The sequence below is a fragment of the Mizuhopecten yessoensis genome, unplaced genomic scaffold (genome assembly GCF_002113885.1).
Source record: "Mizuhopecten yessoensis strain PY_sf001 unplaced genomic scaffold, ASM211388v2 scaffold716247, whole genome shotgun sequence".
In the NCBI taxonomy this organism is placed as follows: Eukaryota; Metazoa; Mollusca; class Bivalvia; order Pectinida; family Pectinidae; genus Mizuhopecten; species Mizuhopecten yessoensis.
In genome coordinates this window covers 37387-58077 of record NW_018480021.1, presented here as the reverse complement: position 1 = coordinate 58077, position 20691 = coordinate 37387, and the positions used below count along the sequence as shown (strand labels likewise).

General features: G+C 37.5%; 1 protein-coding gene across 12 annotated transcripts in view; it reads right to left on the bottom strand.

Moving 5' to 3' along the window:
- LOC110442316 (sodium channel protein para-like) overlaps positions 1–20691 on the bottom strand; it is a 162664-nt gene that overhangs the window by 115438 nt on the left and 26535 nt on the right. For 9 of the 12 annotated variants that reach the window (XM_021485853.1, XM_021485851.1, XM_021485858.1 and 6 more), the window contains exon 2: positions 8811–9326. The exons of the other annotated variants lie outside the window; for them this stretch is intronic. The gene's annotated coding sequence lies outside the window, so the exon portion shown is untranslated. The remainder of the gene's footprint in view (positions 1–8810; positions 9327–20691) is intronic. 12 annotated transcript variants of the gene reach the window in all.

Genomic DNA, 20691 nt, shown 5'->3' with positions numbered 1-20691 from the left:
TATTACAAAGGCTAATGCATTAAATACAACATCCACAACATTACGATGTACAGCGATCAGCGATGTGCTGCTATGTACATCCATCAGTATGCAGACGAAAAAGTTGACGAAAAAAATACAATGTATGTCACAGAAACAGCGCGTTTTAGGCTTGCTCATCGATTAAAGCAATGTCTCTACAAAGCTGCAATGGAGCTCTCGAGGACGGAGTTCGAGGCAAGATCAGCTCGAGACACAATTGACGATTACAAACATGCATTGAGCGAAAACGCCAATACGAGTGGAAGTTTCCTAGCATGTGTATTAGTCCAGATCATGAGCTGTGTCTTAAAAGCGTACTGTTGTTTTACATAAGTAAGTTCATAATTGAGATGGAGAGTCAATATTTAGAAACAAAATCACCAGGTTAGACGTTTTTCTCATTTAAAGACTGTATTGCATCAACGTTATTTACAAGGTTGTGACTTTTCACGACTGTTTTACAAGTAATTTAATTCGGCGCTTTCCTTTCTTTGATTTTATTAGATCTAGCTAATTACAGTTTAAAGTAACACTCTGTTGAAAAACCAGAACAAGTGTGTAGCAAAATGCGTTTCTAAGCAATAGGTTAAACCTTTTGTATATGTACATGTATAATCTCTCGGTTCGGATGAAGTACCGGAATGTATTAGCGCATGTATATGAGATATTCGCGTTTGAGTACGATATTGGTGTTTGTCACGCACTTGTTATTCCATGGTGGTCTTCGACCGTGCATAAAATCAGAATGTAGATGCCGTTGCAGACATCGATTATGTGTCTTATGGCCTTACCCGCCATCCCTATTGGACGTACTGATGAAGGTGCATCATACATACATTATACCTCGGTATCAGATCATCTCTGGCAGTTGAAACACAATATACATGTAACCCTATTGGGTTCCTTTGTAGTTGTTCCCATCATGTCAGGATTAGAAAAGAATCGTACTACAGGTTAAAGTGTCCTAGTTCTTTCCAGAGTCAATTCCGTTTGTGCTATCGAACGATGTTGTCAGTGTTAAACTAAATAAACCCAAAGAAAATATATGTTTAAAGAAAAAGATATAGAAACGAATTTTTATATGATTTTGGGCTTCATCAAAATTCACTTAAGTTTCCACGAATCCCTTTTTTTCGTAATCAAGACTCGCGAGGATTTCAACTCATGAGATGAAATAACAGTTATTATCACTTCCATAATATTTTCTTACTTCAATATCCGCAAATTTTACATGAAAATAAAAATAATAAAAATCTCGCGGGGTATTATGATTTGCAATCAGTTGATATTAAAATAAAAATATGTATATTTATTAGGCAAAAGTACAGTAATAAAAACTACATAGTAAAATTAAGAAAGCAGTTGACCAATAAAGATGTCTTAAGGTTTCTAGAAAAGAGACTTCCTCGATTCTATCAATTAAGGACGGGCTGAAATATCATTAAGGCAATTAAAACCTGAGCACGCGTTCTTAAATAAAACAAACGGGGAAATATCACATGATAAGCATCGCTTAATATCATAACATACAGTCATTGCTACACATGTACAAGACACCAGACAGAAGAGTGGTCGGTGGATCAGTAAATAGCGCATATGCCTTTTCACCAAGGCGGTCGGGGTTCGATTCCTCGATCGGACGTGAAAAGGCATTGTATGGGGTCACCTGTCCGTGGGTTTTCTGTGGGTACTCCGGTTTCATACATACAGAAGGTATATGTACATAAAACAGATGAAGTCTGTATATGGAAACTTTACAAATTTTGTCAGTATCTAGCAAAATAAAATACAAATTAAAATGTATGTTCAGTCCTTCCGTGGCCACTGTTACAACAACCCTCTACAAAGTATCTGTCTGATTCTTAATTTAATTAACGAGTAAGAATCTGTGATAGCCAAACTGACCACACAGATACTTACAATGTACTCGTTAATCAAAGTATGATCAAACGATTACCACACCGCTATAACAACATGTCTATATCCGTCCATTGAAAAGGACTTTCGTTGATACCTCATGAATCCGGTCGCAATTTTAATGGTAAGCACACAAAATATGTCAGTTCCTATTCAAAGAATACTTACAAAGTAAGATATTAAATAAAAACGAAAACGTTTATTGTTTAAGCAGAACTACGTGTATTTTGGCCAAGAAGCCATCGTCAACCAATGATGTTCCACAATACAATACATTTGTACATAGTGGTGGGATTACAACGAAGTCTCGTAATCCGGATAATATGCTCCGTCGCTGTTCCGGTCTTAAGATTGATCCAAACTGTTCATTTTAAAGATTATTTTGTACGTAATTTAAATTCGGACATATTGTATTGTCAAGTAACGTACAAAGAAAAACTTATGAAACCATTGTCTTTGGACATTTCAACAACAAGTGTTGTCCAAGACCGGCAATTTCAAATCATTAAGAAGGCAGTCAATAATCGTTGTGGGCTAGTTTATTTGAAATGTTTACCTGGATTTAACTAAAATTTGCACATGTCTAAATGTGTCCCAATTCATATTCAAAGACAGATTCTTATCGACAAATAACAGTATTTTGTAAATATAATTGCAACCTGTTCAATTTATTTTTTAGTTTGTTTCCTTGTTTAGAGGTTAACTTCCTCGCAACAGCCAGGGTCATGTCAGAACGAGACTGATACTCAAAAAAGGAGTGATAGGCATTTTTGCAACTGTAGACAACTGATTACGTTAAAATCTGGAATTAAATTGACACGGATAAAAAGTTATATGCAAGAGAATTTCATTGACGTATATTTGGAAACAATTCTGATAGCAATTAGAGGTTTTAAAAAACAGATTATGTCAATGTGTACATATTTAGCAAATATTACAAAAAAAACACACAAGATCGTTCCGGCCTATTATTCTGGTAAATGAAATGGAATCCAACAGTTGTACTTAGTCCAATTTTAATTAAAACGACACTATAACGGACTAGATAATAATTTAAATGGAAGGAAATGCAATATTGATGAAGGCGTATAATTCATATGTATTAACGGACGAGTCTTATTGAAACGTCAGTTAGCACATATTGTGCGGAGTTATTCGCCGGATACATCGCTTGTGTGGAAAAGTTCTGCTAACTACAAATTCATTAAAATTTTATTCACCAGTCTCAGAGAGTTTTCCGTGGTCGACTTAATTTCCAAGAGCTTGATTTCGTACAAAAGCATCAGCAGCTTTAAAAGAATCCTCAAACCTAAACAGACTAGAAAAAAACGTCGAAAACTGAGGCTGGCTTTTTCAAAATAAAAAAAACAACAAATTAACGTTTGATTTTATATATCCATAATATTATACCAAATTATTATTTAATGGAATAAGATAGATATATCAATATGATATTAATATTACGTCAAAACTAACTAAGCATTCGTTCTAATTGCGTTTTTACTGCAATACCAATCGACTCGGCACAGTTGAGTGAACACATCATTCGCCAATACTCTGGAATTACCTTGGCACAGCAGTACGCGAACATTGTGCTAGAATGCCCTCGTACACTTTGACATTTACACATGTTTAGCTTGTTTTATACGTTAGCAATAAATATATCAATTTTCGACCAAAGATATCTCATCAAATCAAATCTTTCATAAAACAACTACTACATATATGTTCACAAAGAGATCATCTTTACTGTCAATACAATCAAATTTCGTTATACTGTCACTATTTGTCTAGAGAAATTTTGACGTTATAAAGGGCTTGGCAATAAATATGGGAAAATGCGCAAAGGCATTATGAAGAACATCAGAAAAAGGGACATTTAAATATTTTGGCGATAAGCGAAGTGGTAAATGGAATGATAACATTATATCGAAGTTTCACTTTTTTTACGCTTTATATATAGTTAAGGAGAGAAAAAAACGATCATATTTAAGCTAGCGCGCATTATGTTGTTTGCTTGCAAAGCTGTGTCATTCAAATAGATCATAAATACCATACAAAAAACAGTTCAATACTTATATTTACGTTTTCTCTGCCTCTTATGTTCTTTTTAACTTATAATTTATTTTTAAAATTAAAAATGCCCGCCTTATCGACAGTCCACACAATTTCGTTCAATAGGTTGAACAGCGTAATGTCGCGTGCTGATTTGCAAACAAAGTAGGACTTTGAAATTTTAACAAACACTTCAATTTTATTCCGCAACTCAGTATCAATACAATTGCGTATGATATGTATATAGGGTGATTGAAGTTTATCAATAGAACTCTGAGCTGAAAGTTAGATATAAAATTGTTTCGATTTTTCCCCGGAACAAATTTCGCGCATGGACAAATACAGTGAACACCGTAAATACGACCTTGCCCTCCACGAGGGAGTTATTTTTGGAAGTTAATTCGAACATTTTTCTTTGTTCATTTTGTGAAGAATCCAGGCGTGAAATTATTTGTTGATTGTATGGGAACCTTACAGCAGTCGGTATATTCTATAACAGCCTCGTTATTTGACATGTCGTCAGAAACTGAGGAGTGGTGGATGCGAGACCCGTGAAACTCATAGCGTTTGAAGTGAGTGATCTTGCCACGGAGCACAGGTTCGTTACAAGTGTCTGAAATGTTTATGTGTGCTGTGACTCATATCAGTAGGTGTCAGTAGGTCTATAGAGTATGTGTATTTCAGACATTTGTAACGAACCCCTGTTGATCAGTGCAGTGTAACAGACGATATTTCTGATAAATTGCATGAGCGTTAAAATTGTTTCCATTGCCGGCATTGGTGATTTCAACTGATGTGTATTTTGTACGATATTGCAGACCTTGGTCTTGTTTTCGTTGTAATAAAAGTGTTTTTTATTTATTTTTTTTATTTTGCACATAAATTTAGAATGACATTGTCAAATCTCACAATGCCCAGCGATATTTCAGCAGCCGTCATGTTTATTTATATTGGATATTGTAGTTCCGGTCAATGTTGTATTAATACGCTAAGAATTGTGTCTCGTGATGCGTGGTAATTAAAGTCCCATCAACGACACAGCTTTCAAAGAGGCTATATAGTGACAATGCCATGCAAATGTAAATATATTAGCTTGACAACACGTTCCCATGTTTTTATTATTGATATCTCTAAAGTTCACTAAAATCATTAAGTAAATCATATGTGAACGGATTTTTAAAAAAAAATCTTGGATGTTTAATCGAACAAATGAGTATACCCATATTAAAGAAAATATCTTATTAGACCAAAACATTCTTAAAAAAATGTGTATATTTATTGCAGCAGGATGTTGATTATTTCTTTAAATTCTGGACTTACTGCTCACAGATTAATTATAACCGGCGCACGTCAAAAATTAATCGTAAAACTGCGAAGGTCGGTGTGAATATCGAACGAATTGTAGCAACAGGAAACATTTTTATTTTTTAGTTGGCCTTATTAAGTAAAATGTTGTGCTGTGTAGATTAGCGTAAGCCTTATTTGTGGCGTCACTCAGGGCGAATCGATCTCTGAGAATAATCAGAAACCACGTGACATTAGAGTGCTTTATTTGGATGTATAATTACACGTGTGTTTTGTGAACCAGACACTTACCTGTAACATCCCCACATATATAACATAACCCCTTAACACGGATATCGATCGCCCTGCTCTTTACCGTTAACTGGTAATATCAGTTTGGGAGTCGTCTCCGAATCATGTCGTGTCAATTGCTGAAACTGACACCTGATGAACTTATTGAATGTGTCTATTTTTGGGCCATGCTTGGACTCCCCACCATAAAGCTTCGTGGTAACACCTATATTTCCTAGCTTAATCTAAAACCCGATGATTCGCTATCAGAGAAAAGTGTGTGCCTATGGCCTGTGTACAAAGTAGACCTTTCTAGAACATTCCGACTTCCGGTGCCAAAATGTATCTAAAAATTACGCATATATAGCTATGTTTCATTCACGAAAAATCGTTTAAAAAACGGCTTCTGACATTGCCATCTGAGTAAGCCAAAACATTGAACAAATTCCTGGATGGGAAGGAAAATGTGACGTCATAATTGATGAGAAGTGGGGCATGTGACATAAGGATATGAGGATGGGGCAATAACGGGAAATGACGTAAAAACTCTGGGAGGGCGGTGTAGAGCGGGTAGGCGGTAGAAAGGAGGTTTCTGACTTAACTTTGTCCTCGGGTACACCGGATTGTATACAGACACAGTGAAGCTGTCTAAACCGACCACCACGTGACCGGCCATTTGGTTGTAATAGACAGGTTCTGAGATAATGATTTTACTATAGAAACATAAAGTTAAATGTTTCGAGCTCCGTTTAGACCGGTTTCACAGTATGTAAAACTCATTACTATGTAATGGGATTTAAGTATTGTATGTACAATGTGGATACTGAGTAAGGTACCGCAAAAGGAAAATGTGACATATTAACGAGACCAGCTTTGATGAACGTTCAAGAATCTTACAGCGGCCATTTTATGACATAAGGTTTTTTTAATCAAAGTCATCCTGTGATCCAAGTTAAAATTTACTATCAATTCATCCTATGATTAAGGTCAAGTGTCCTATCAAATTCATCCTATGATCAAGGTCAAGTGTCTTATCAAATTCATCCTTTGATCAAGGTCAAGTGTCCTATCAAATTCATTCTAGAATCAAGGTCAAGTATCCTATCAAATAAGTGTCCTATCAAATTCATCCTATGATCAGGGTCAAAGGTCTTACCAAGATTATCCATTACCTTCGTATAGTGAAAAAGTAACTTAATCATCTGCAGTTGATAACCTCATGAAAATAGTGCTTTTGTATAATTACAGTAACTAAGGCGCTATAACCTACATTGATACCAATGATCTCATAGGCTAAAACCAACAGTGATACCATTGATATCATGGGCTACAACCTACAGTGATACCAATGCTCTCAAAGGCTACAACCAACATGGATACCAATGCTATCATGGGCTACAACCTACAGTGATACCAATGGTCTCATAGGCTACAACCTACAGTGATACCAATGGTCTCATGGGCTACAACCTACAGTGATACCAATGCTCTCATGGGCTACAACCTACAGTGATTCCAATGATCTCATGGGCTACAACCTACAGTGATACCAATGATCTCATAGGCTACAACCAACAGTGATACCATTGATATCATGGGCTACAACCTACAGTGATACCAATGGTCTCATGGGCTACAACCTACAGTGATACCAATGCTCTCGTGGGCTACAACCTACAGTGATACCAATAATAGCATGGGCTACAACCTACAGTAATAACAATGATCTCATAGACTAAAACCTATAAATGTATCAGTTATATCAGACGCTACAACCTACAGTGATGCCAATGATCTCATATGCTACAACCTACAGTAATTACAATGATCTCATAGGCTACAACCTACAGTGACACCAATGATCTCATAGACTACAACCTACAGTGACACCAATGATCTCATAGACTACAACCTATAGATGTATCAGTTATAGCAGACGCTACAGCCGACAGTGATAGCAGTGAGCTCATGAGCTACAACCTACAGTGATTCCAATGATCTCATAGGCTACAACCTATAGTGATTCCATTGATAACATAGGCTACAACCTACAGTGATTCCAATGATCTCATAGGCTACAACCTACAGTGATTCCGATGATCTCATAGGCTACAACCTACTATGATTCCAATGATCTCATAGGCTACAACCTACAGAGGTATCAGTAATATCACACAATGTACAATACAGCCTACAGTGATACCAATAATCTGATAGACTACAACCTATATATTCATGAGTTATATAAGACGCTTCAGCCTACAGTGATACCAATGACCACATGAGCTACTATAATAATCTACAGAGGTATCAATAATATCAGGCGCTACAGCCTACTGTGATACTAATGATCTCATTGGCTACAACCTACAGTGATACCAATGATCTCATGGGCAAAACCTACAGTGATACTAATGATATCATAGGCTACAACCTACATTGATACCATTGATCTCATAAGCTACATCCTACAGTGATACCAATGATCTCATGGGCTACAACCTACAGTGATACCAATGGTCTCATAGGCTACAACCTACAGAGGTATCAATAATATCAGACGCTACAGCCGACAGTGATACCAATTATATTATGCGCTACAGTATACAGAGGTATCAATGATCTCAGGCGCTACAACCTACAGAGGCACAAATGATCTCAGGCGCTACAACCAGGTATCAATGATTTCAGGCGCTACATCCTGCAGTGGTACTAATGATCTCAGGCGCTACAGCCTACATTGATACCAAATATTTGAGGTGTTAGTCCCTACAGTTATAACAATGATCTCATATGTTATATCATTCAATAGTATCAAAATGATCTTAGGTGCTACAGCCTACAGTTACTACATTTATATCGGGCTTTACAGATACCGATGCGGAAACAGTGCTTTTATCGACTTCCCTTTCTTAAGTGGTAAAATCAAGCGGCAAACGCCGAACGCATCGGTAAGGGGAGACTCTTGTTCCAAATGAGGATATACGGTTTTACGGAACTTATAGCATCATATAAGACACAGAGAGAGAGAGTACCGGCGCACCTCCCATTATATGGTAGGTGTACGTACGTAAAAGAACTGGGGCCTTATCGATCGGGCCACCTAATGAAACACCCCGACATTCACAGAGGTGGCGCCTTGTGTATCTGTTTCATACAATAGCCACACAGAAGTGTACAAGTAAACCATCGTTAGCATCGCCTCCTCTGCAGTGCGGAGTTACTCTGGACATAAAACTAACCTGTCTTTTGGTCTCAGTGTTTCTGGTTTGCCGAGGCCGACGAAGCTGCAATGCTGGCGGCCACCTAGAGTATAGTTTCTAAGTATACTCAAAGCCGAGTAACACGGTTCCACCAAAGGCAAGAACGGTCCGGTAAAGTCCCTCTATAATATATCACAGAGTTCTGAATGTAGTACATCCATCCGGAAAACACTTTTTATGAAACAAATACAATCGTCCGCTGAAACACACGGATTTTTGCAACATATATTTACCTCCTTTTTTAAATGAAAAACATGGTGTCGTTATAGAACACACTTATCCATGACGTTTATCACACTAGCACGTGGTTCGACCGCGCGTGTGTCAATGAGATGCTACTGTTGCAATCCTGGACGAAGAGGATGAATCCACAAGGACTTTTGGTTTAGAAGTACCATCGTGAATGCTTACAGTAATCCAGCTATGGTAAGCAGCCCTAGAGTGAAAACCTCCACTAGTAAAAATGGTTCCTGTACCGGAAAACGTACCAGTGATCTACAACGAAAAATTAAGTATAGGAACGCCGAGAAGACATGATGAGGAACACACACATACATATAAGGATTGCACGAGCGAAGCCCCAACAACACCGACTGTGTCAATGGTAGCTTCAGCTCTGTGTCCTACACACATACATCGCTTATCAAAACCACCACGCTTTTATCAAAACATCTCACAGATCAATATGTAAGTCTGTGAGGAACTTTGGGATACGGTCTATGCGTGTTCTCAATAGCCAAATAGGCCCAGTAATGAAAGCTACGCGACAGCAGAACGTCAATATATCGTATGCTCAGAGGGCGGTTAAAACAACCTGCCTCCCCTCAACCGGAACTGGACTGTGCAAGCGTTCATTCACCCGTGCCGGTGGATGAAGCGCTAGGAATTCATTATTCAACAGTATAGTTACGTGTAACGATTACCAGTGAATGGGAATTTGAGGGAAAATTGGATTACAGGGCAAATGGAGATTTTAAGGTTTTAGGGAACATGTACCATCCGTGACGAGGCATATGGAAAATTTGCCCTCTTTCACTTGTAATGGCAAGAAATGACTTAAAGCATCCTTAAAGGTGGTATCGAAACTAACACCAAAATTATATATGAGAAGTTTGATATCATACTAAAATGTTAAACAGTTTAACTCATTCACCCCTGAAATTTCATAATGAACTATTCCAGGCCATGAATTGGAAGAGATAAAATGTGTCTTCAGGGTTGACTGAGTTAAGCGACCATTTATTACCATTATATCAGTATGTGAACGTGTTAAACATTTATTGTTTTTATCTACACAAAATCCTCAAAATGTCGACAGAAACAAAAGCTAGCGCGACATATTCTTGTATAATAAACCGTCTTACGCATGATCCATTGTGACATTCAAGTAATGCTGACGCCAGTGTCAACGTGATGCGTAGAGGAACATTCGGTGATGTCTACACCATTATCAATCAGTTCTTCTGTCTTGTAATTACAACGGTAAGTCATCAAAATCGTTTTCTGTACAGAGATCTTATTTGTTGTACACGTTTTGTAAGTCCTAGGAACACAACTTTCAACAAACCATTGCGCTGGTTCAACAGAATGTGCTATGATGCCTGCAATAACATGTTTTATACCCCCATCTAACAACATGTATTACTACGTATACGCGCTCCAATATAACATTTTGTATTGTTACCTGACTCGCTATATAAATGCATATTTATCAATTTCGTCTGTTTCCCAGACAATTCACCAAACGAACTATAGCTAATGTGTGCTACCGTAAAACTGTTAATTGGTCACCGTAAATCTGTTGACTGGTCACGTGATGAACCGGTCAACAGTTTTACGACTGTTGACTTGTCACGTGATGAACTGGTGCTTGCTACCCTACGACTGTTGACTGGTCACGTGCTGAACCGGTCAACAGTTTTACGACTGTTGACGTGTCACGTGATGAACTGGTGCTTGCTACCCTACGACTGTTGACTGGTCCCCTGTTCCGTACTCGAACGACCCCATAAATACAAGCACCCCAATGAAGCGTTTTTGGTACTGGATTGTTGACGGGTGTCTGTCGGGAGATCTAAACATCACATTCGACATAGAACTTTTTGGTTTTTCATTAGACCAGTAACAAAATAGTTGATTCATGCCTTATCAGTCAACAGTCAAAACCATTTTCCCACGGAGTTGGGACCCAACTGTGATGTTTAGATCTACCGACAGACGACCGTCACCAATCCAGTACCAAAAACGCTTGGTCATCGGGGTGCTTGTAATTATAGGTGCGTCCGATTACCTAACATGTGCCCAGTCAACAGTTGCACGTGACCAGTCCACAGTTTTACGGTGACCAGTCCACAGTTTTACGGTGACCAGTCCACAGTTTTACGGTAGCACACATCAGCTTTAGTTCGGTTGGTGAATTGTCTGGGAAACAGTCGAAATTGATACATATGCATTTATATAGCAAGTCAGGTAACAATATGTCTTATTAAGCACATGTACACCTTCCAACAACAGCACATATTGCCATAATATACGCGTCCAGTATAAATCACTGTGCGCGAACCATCAAACGACATGCTCTATTACGCGACCCCGTCTAACAACATATTTAACTCGGCAGTTTTGGGGACGTTTAACTCCGATAAACAAACTTACTAACATTTGCATGTATTATTCCGTGCCCTGTACCCGCCAACTCCGTGTAGTTATAAAAGTTATATGCGTAATGATATATAAAAACTATAGTCTCCTTCAACCTGACGCTTGATCTCTTGTACATTATTGCAATTCGATGTAGCTTGCGCAGACAACAAGAGTCTGGTTGAACGAGACTATAAAAACTATGGCCTTGTAGGATTTTCAGCATTCGCAGATTTGCTTTGTTGAATAGGGAAAAACAGTGACGTGATTGAGTCACATTATAGACAGTAGTGAATAACCTAGAGAGAATCCTTCAAGACTCGTTTCATTGAACTTTGGTCTTTGATCATGTGGGCTGTAGTAGAGTGTGGCGATTAGATCGCAAAGTGTTGTTTCACGCTATACGCGGTATTGAATTACATACATCGTGTAACACTATAAGTAATGTACTTGGCGTAAAAAAATGGCATATGATGTAAACAGTGTACATTTCATCCGTATTACCTACATCACTACCAGACGTGTTTCCCTTGTAATTAGGACAATGTAATTTAGGTCACAGCCCTACACTTAATTGCTGTCAATAACGAGGACAATGGTTAATGAGGTTACTCGGATTGCACGTGCATGAATAAATAACACATGGGATGTTACGAGCGGAAGGTTTACATGCGGAGGTATTGGTTCGAATCCAACACCAGGGTTACAGCACTAGTTGCCCTGACATACAAAAACGACCGACATGCCAACATTTCACGTGCCTACTGTCACTTGTATAATTTCTTGACACATGTCAGATTTCATGTCGTTTTAATATGTTCTAACTATCACAATATGACACGCCTGTATTACGGGAAGGTTTCGATATTTTTCTCGATAGGAAAAGGGTTATAACAGTAGACAAAGGAAGCGTGCTGTGATTCCCGATGAGAGTTTGGTTGGTTTGATTTTGTTTAACGTCCAATTAACAGCTGAGGTCATTTAAGGACGTTCATCCATGTGTGTAGTGCATGCGTGCTTGAGTGTGTGTGTGTGCAGGAGACCGGGTATGTTGGTGTATTTGCCTCCTTGTGATAGCGCGGATCTGATGCCGACTTTGTAATGCTATCTCACTGAAATGCCATGCCGAAGGAACCAAATACAGAATTCCGCCCGGTCACATTATACTGACAACGGGTGAACCGGTTGTTGCCATTCCCCTAAATGCTGAACGTTAAGCAGGGAATGACAACAACCATTTTGAAGGATTTTGGTATGTCCCGTCCTGGGGACAGAACCCATTGCCTTCTTCACCTGGGCGAACGCTCAGCATTAAAGCCAAAAAGTAAGGTGTTGCCAAGCAAGGAGCTAGGAAATAAAAAGTGGTCAGAAGCAGACAGAAAAATAAAGATCCCGATAAGAGGTTTTCGTCGAGTTCAACAGATGAGGCAAGACGCCTACACCCATATGTGTTGGACTGCGTATGGCTTCTTGTCCCATCCCATTCTATACATACTCACATTGAGTCGTCCTCAAGGGGAATATTCAAGGGGAGATATTCGCAGGGCTTGTTTATCAGAACTTTTTTTCCGCCTGGATTGTTCAGATTATTTTTTGTTTTCGAAATAGGAACTCTGTCTCCCAAAAAAAAAAAAACGCAATATGCTTCCCTTACAAGATCCAGTACCGAAACAAGACAACCGTATTCTGAAGAACGAACAATAAGAAGAATTAATGGAAGACTAAAATATGTTGGTTGGAGGAAAATTTATGCGTCATAGCAAGTAAATGTTTCGTACATAATTGAAATATGATTACAAGAACTATAGTATCACGTCATTGGTAGGAATGCAAACAATCTGTACTTAATCTTGATTGGCTTAAATACTGAGAGATCCGATCTGTCGAACGACCATAAACTGAAAGAAAATAAATTACTGAACCGTTTCATTAAGAAATATTTATGATACGCATTATGTTTTATTAATTGACTGGTATATTTTTTTCTTGAATTTATCTTGTATCATTATGTACTACTTACTTGTGTTGATCAACGCTCACTTTTCAGGGGAGGTAATTATAAAAGCAGACTTTATATTCGCAAAGTTAAAACGGAATACGGAATTACATTTAGATGAAAGATGTCTGAAGAAGCAGTTTCTTTCCCATAAATCTTATAACTACATACATTGTATGAAAAATATTAAATAAATCAGAATGGGAAACGATTGATATAGATTCTGACCGCTGTCAGATCCTTTTGTTTTGCAAACAATAAAATATCTTGAATTAGAAATCGATATATATTCTACGTGGCTACTTTGAGAAAATATCATTCCTTTGATAACTATGTCGGTTTTACATTTTACATATATTTTTTGATTCACTGGAAATTCATCATTACAAATTAGGGTAGTTTGGTAGCGCAGTGGTTAGCGTCCTTGTCTTTCATCAAGACGGCCGGGGTTCGATTTCTCGTTCGGACATTAAATGGTATGGAATCACCTGCCAAACCACGAAGGTTTTCTACAGCTACTCCGGGTTGTTTTCATTTGGGCGAACAAGAGTGATTAGGATATGTTGGAAACGTTTGTTTCATAATTGTTGTGAAATAAACAAAGTTTAAAAAAAAATTCTGCTGTTTTTTAACTGCAGGCTTACGGTAGCATCAATGGATGTTAAATGATCATGTATTTAATTAACACCCTTCGTATTTATTTAACGTTGTACTAATCATGCTGGTGGAAAGGACACGCTACCGACCTTATTTACCTTACCAGATGTGAATTCAAGTTTTCAAATAAATATTTCAGAACATTGACATAGTTGTGAGTATTTTTGGGAATATTATTCGACAGTGGCAATTTTGAAAATTATTAGATAGAGACATACTACTACATTTATTATTTGATCTTTAGATAAGTTCTTTCCAACCTGGTTAACAGATGGTTAAAAAAATCTACATAGTTTAATTGATTAATTAACAAAATAGCGATATCGTGGTTTTCCCACGTGGCCAGCACGCTAACGTTACGTCACATATAAAAACTTAATTCACTTTATCTTTTTTATATATCAAAATTGTTCATTCTGTTCTAAACAGATCAGTTTTCTTATTTGTCAAAAATCATTTCTCGAATAATATGTACTACAATGTATGTCAACAATCGGTTGGTTACCCAAAGACTTCCTTTTCTAAAGGGTTTTATCAATTTAAACTCACCGTTAAGCTCATATCTCTATGAAAAATAATTAATTTGTTAAGACAAAAGATAGAAGACAAAAGCCCACGGCATACTAGATCTCTAAATGATTTGCTATTAAAACGGAAGAAAATAATCGCAACGGGTCGCAAATAAATATCATTGGGCGTTATTTTGATCATGCGCTGACCACTTGAAATAGACACAACGTCAGCTTTGATAAAGGAAAACAAAGTTCAATTCTTTAAAGAAAAACTATATTGGAACCCAGCTCATCCAAAGAGGCGGGATGGGGCAGGTGTAAAGATGTGTACGTAGTGCCGCATCATCAGCCCGCAACAGATGCCAGTTCTGTGGCGCAGTCCCGCCGATCGATCGCGAATTTCCACTCGGCGAGCACGCGCCTCGCCCTCAAAGCTCTCGAACTCGATTACTGTTTTCAGGGCTGAAGTGTTTATTGGCAATTCTGCTTTGAAAGAAAATGTTTGTTTCGCTTGTTTAAATCAACAAGATGTAGATGTGTTGATACATATATGAATGTGTGTTAGGGTGTGTGTGTGTGTGTGTGTGTGTTAGGGTGTGTGTGTGTGTGTGTTGTGTGTGTATGTGTGTGTGTGTGTGTGTAGTTGTGTTACATGTACCATCGTTTGCATCTCCTTCATGCGCGGCACCAGTACACGCGCACGCAAACACACACACACGTAACCACGGGGTACACTAGTTATGTTAATGAATTTGAAAGCTCAAACGGAATATTCTACAAACACCACATATACCCATAGTTGACTTGAACACGATCGCTCCAGGAATCCCCAAGGCAGGATTTGGTTTTTACATACGAGCTTAGATCGATATAGTTCAGTATAGAAAATGAAGTACTCGTCCTGTCACTTAGGAAAATACTAAATGTGTGTCCTGGTTACAGTCGCCTATGTTTAATGTCATGCTAGACATACTGCACGATGCTATATCTGCGAAACACAAAATAACACGGACCGCGGAATTCCCTCCAGAGACAACAACCAATTTTCATATTCGACTCCGCAAACAGTGTCAAAAAGGTAAATGGGAATGAGATGCACCACTATGAAACAGGTTCTGCTGCTAGTAGGTAGATCACGTGTATTACTGTTATATATTCATGCTATTAAGTCAGAGATGTCACTATTAAAGTGATTCTGCTTCTATTAACGGTACTCTGCTATTTCGATACATCACTATTAAACATATTCTGCTTTTTAAATATATCACTATTGTAGAGATATCACTATTCTGCTATTAAGAGATAGCACTATTACATAGAATCTGCGATTTAGAGAAATAACTATTCTGATATTAAGTGATCCCACCTTACAGAGAATCTGCTATTAAGTGATGCCACTATTACAGAGATTCTGCTATTAAGTGATGTCACTATTACAGAGACTCTGGACTCTAATATTAAGTGATGTCACTATTACAGAGACTCTGATATTAAGTGATGCCACTATTACAGAGACTCTGTTATTAAGTGATGTCACTATTACAGAGACTCTGATATTAAGTGATGCCACTATTACAGAGACTCTGTTATTAAGTGATGTCACTATTACAGAGACTCTGATATTAAGTGATGCCACTATTACAGAGACTCTGCTATTAAGTGATGTCACTACTACAGAGAATCTGCTATTAAGTGATGTCACTATTACAGAGACTCTGCTATTAAGTGATGCCACTATTACAGAAACTCTGCTATTAGGTGATGTCACTACTACAGAGAATCTGCTATTAAGTGATGTCACTATTACAGAGACTATGCTATTAAGTGATGCCACTATTACAGAGACTCTAATATTAAGTGATACCACTATTACAGAGAATCTGCTATTAAATGATGCCACTATTACAGAGACTCTAATATTAAGTGATACAACTATTACAGAGAATCTGCTATTAAATGATGCCACTATTACAGAGTGTCGGCTATAAAGTGATGCCACTATTACAGAGACTCTACTATTAAGTGATGTCACTATTACATGGACTCTCATATTAAGTGATGCCATTATTCCAGAGACTCTGCTATTGAGTCTGATATTAAGTGATGCCACTATTACAGAGACTCTGCTATTAAATGATGTCACTATTACAGAGACTCTGCTATTAACTATTAAGTGATGCCACTATTACAGAAACTCTGCTATTAGGTGATGTCACTACTACAGAGAATCTCCTATTAAGTGATGTCACTATTACAGAGACTATGCTATTAAGTGATGTTACTATAACAGAAACCCTGCTATTGAATGATGCCACTATTACGAAAACAGATACTCTGCTATTAAGTGATGCCACTATTACAGTGACTATGCTATTAAGTGATCCCACCTTACAGAGATTCTGCTATTAAGCGATACCACTATTACAGAGACTCTGCTATTAAGTGATGTTACTATAACAGAAACCCTGCTATTAAATGATGCCACTATTACGAAAACAGATACTCTGCTATTAAGTGATGCCACTATTACGAAAACAGAGACTCTGCTATTAAGTGATGCCACTTTTAAAAAAACTCTGATATTTAGTGATGCCACTATTACAGAGACTCTGCTATTAAGTGATGTCGCTATTACAGAGACGCTGCTATTAAGTGATGCAACTATAACAGAGACTCTGTTATTAAGTGATGTCACTATTACAGAGACTCTGCTATAAAGTGATGCCACTATTACAGAGACTCTGCTATTAATTGATCCCACCTTACAGAGATCCTGTTATTAAATGATGCCAATATTACAAAGATTCTGCTATTAAGTGATCCCACCTTACAGAGATTCTGCTATTAAGCGATACCACTATTACAGAGACTATGCTATTAAGTGATGCCACTATTACAGAGACTCTAATATTTAGTGATGCCACTATTACAGAGATTCTGCTATTAAGTGATGTCGCTATTACAGAGACGCTGCTATTAAGTGATGCAACTATAACAGAGACTCTGTTATTAAGTGATGTCACTATTACAGAGTCTCTGCTATAAAGTGATGCCACTATTACAGACAATCTGCTATTAAGTGATGCCACTATTACAGAGACTCTAATATAAAGTGATGCCACTATTACAGAGACTCTGCTATAAAGTGATGCCACTATTACACACTTTCTGCTATTAAGTGATGCCACTATTACAGAGACTCTAATATTAAGTGATGCCACTATTACAGAGAATCTGCTATTAAGTGATGCCACTCTTACAGAGGCTCTAATATTAAGTGATGCCACTATTACAGAGAATCTGCTATTAAGTGATGCCACTCTTACAGAGGCTCTAATATTAAGTGATGCCACTATTACAGAGACTCTAATATTAAGTGATGTCACTATTACAGAGACTCTGATATTAAGTGATGCAACTATTACAGAGACTCTGATATTAAGTGATGCAACTATTACAGAGACTCTGCTATTAAGTGATGTCGCTATTACAGAGACTCTGATATTAAGTGATGTCACTATTACAGAGACGATGCTATTAAGTGATGTCACTATTACAGAGACCCTGCTATTAAGTGATGCCACTATTACAGAGACTCTACTATTAAGTGATATCACTATTACATGGACTCTCATATTAAGTGATGCCATTATTCCAGAGACTCTGCTATTGAGTGATGTCACTATTACAGAGACTCTGCGATCAAGTGATGCCACTATTGCAGAGACTCTGCTATTAAGTGATGCCTCTATTATAGAGACTCTCATATTAGGCGATGTCACTATTGCATAGATTCTGATATTAAGTGATGCCGCTATTACAGAGACTATGCTATTAAGTGATGTTACTATAACAGAGAATCTGCTATTAAGTGATGCCACTATTACGAAAACAGAGACTCTGCTATTAAGTGATGCCACTATTACAGAGTCTCTGCTATTAAGTGATGTCACTATTACAGAGACCCTGCTATTAAGTGATGCCACTATTACAGAGACTCTGCTATCAAGTGATGCCACTATTGCAGAGACTCTGCTATTAAGTGATGCCACTATTATAGAGACTCTCCTATTAGGCGATGTCACTATTGCATAGATTCTGATATTAAGTGATGTCACTATTACAGAGACTCTGATATTAAGTGATGCAACTATTACAGAGACTCTGATATTAAGTGATGCCACTATTAGAGAGAATCTGCTATTAAGTGATGCCACTATTACGAACACAGAGACTCTGCTATTAAGTGATGCCACTATTACAGAGATTCTGCTATTAAGTGATGTCACTATTACAGAGACGCTGCTATTAAGTGATGTCACTATTACAGAGTCTCTGCTATTAAGTGATGTCACTATTACAGAGACGCTGCTATTAAGTGATGTCACTATTACAGAGACGCTGCTATTAAGTGATGTCACTATTACAGAGACCCTGCTATTAAGTGATGCCACTATTACAGAGACTCTAATATAAAGTGATGCCACTATTACAGAGACTCTGCTATCAAGTGATGCCACTATTGCAGAGACTCTGCTATTAAGTGATGCCACTATTACAAAACCTCTGATATTTAGTGATGTCACTATTACAGAGACTCTGCTTTTAAGTGATGCCACTATTACAAAAACTATGATATTTAGTTATGTCACTATTACAGAGAATCTGCTATTAAGTGATGTCACTATTACAGAGAATCTGCTATTAAGTGATGCCACTATTACAGAGTCTCTGCTATTAAGTGATGTCACTATTACAGAGATTCTGCTATTAAGCGATGTCACTATTACAGAGACTCTGCTATTAAGTGATGTCACTATTACAGAGAATCTGCTATTAAGTGATGTCACTATTACAGAGAATCTGCTATTAAGTGATGCCACTATTACAGAGACTCTGCTATTAAGTGATGTCATTATTACAGAGACTCTGATATTAAGTGATGCCACTATCACAGAGACTCTGCTATTAAATGATGTCACTATTACAGTGACTCTGCTATTAATTGATCCCACCTTACAGAGATCCTGCTTTTAAATGATGTCACTATTACAGAGATTCTAATATTAAGTGATGCCATTATTACAGAGAATCTGCTATTAAGTGATGCCACTATTACAGAGACTCTGCTTTTAAGTGATGTCACTATTACAGAGACTCTGCTTTTAAGTGATGCCACTATTACAGAGTCTCTGCTATTAAGTGATGTCACTATTACAGAGACTCTGCTATTAAGTGATGTCACTATTGCATAGATTCTGATATTAGGTGATGCCACTTTTACTAAAACTCTGATATTTAGTGATGTCACTATTACATGGACTCTCATATTAAGCGATGTCACTATTACATAGATTCTGATATTAGGTGATGCCACTTTTACAGAGACTCTGCTATTTATTACAGAGACTCTGTTATTAAGTGATGTCACTTTTACATGGACTCTCATATTAAGCGATGTCACTATTACATGGACTCTCATATTAATTGATGCCACTATTCCAGAGACTCTGCTATCAAGTGATGCCACTATCACAGTGACTCTGCTATTAAGAGATGCCACTATTACAAAACCTCTGATATTTAGTGATGCCACTATTCCAGAGACTCTGCTATTAAGTGTTGTCACTATTACAGAGAATCTGCTATTAAGCGATGCCACCATTACAGAGACTCTGATATTAAGTGATGCCATTATTACAGTGAATCTGCTATTAAGTGATGTTACTATAACAGAGACTCTGCTATTAAGTGATGCCACTATTACAGATATACAGAGACTCTGCTATTAAGTGATGCCACTATTACAGAGACTCTGCTATTAAGTGATGTCACTATTACAGAGAATCTGCTATTAAGTGATGCCACTATTACAGAGGCTCTAATATAAAGTGATGCCACTATTACAGAGACTCTGCTATTAAGTGATGTCACTATTACAGTGACTCTGCTTTTAAGTGATGCGACTATTACAGAGACTCTGATATTAAGTGATGCAACTATTACAGAGACTCTGATATTAAGTGATGCCACTATTACAGAGATTCTGCTATTA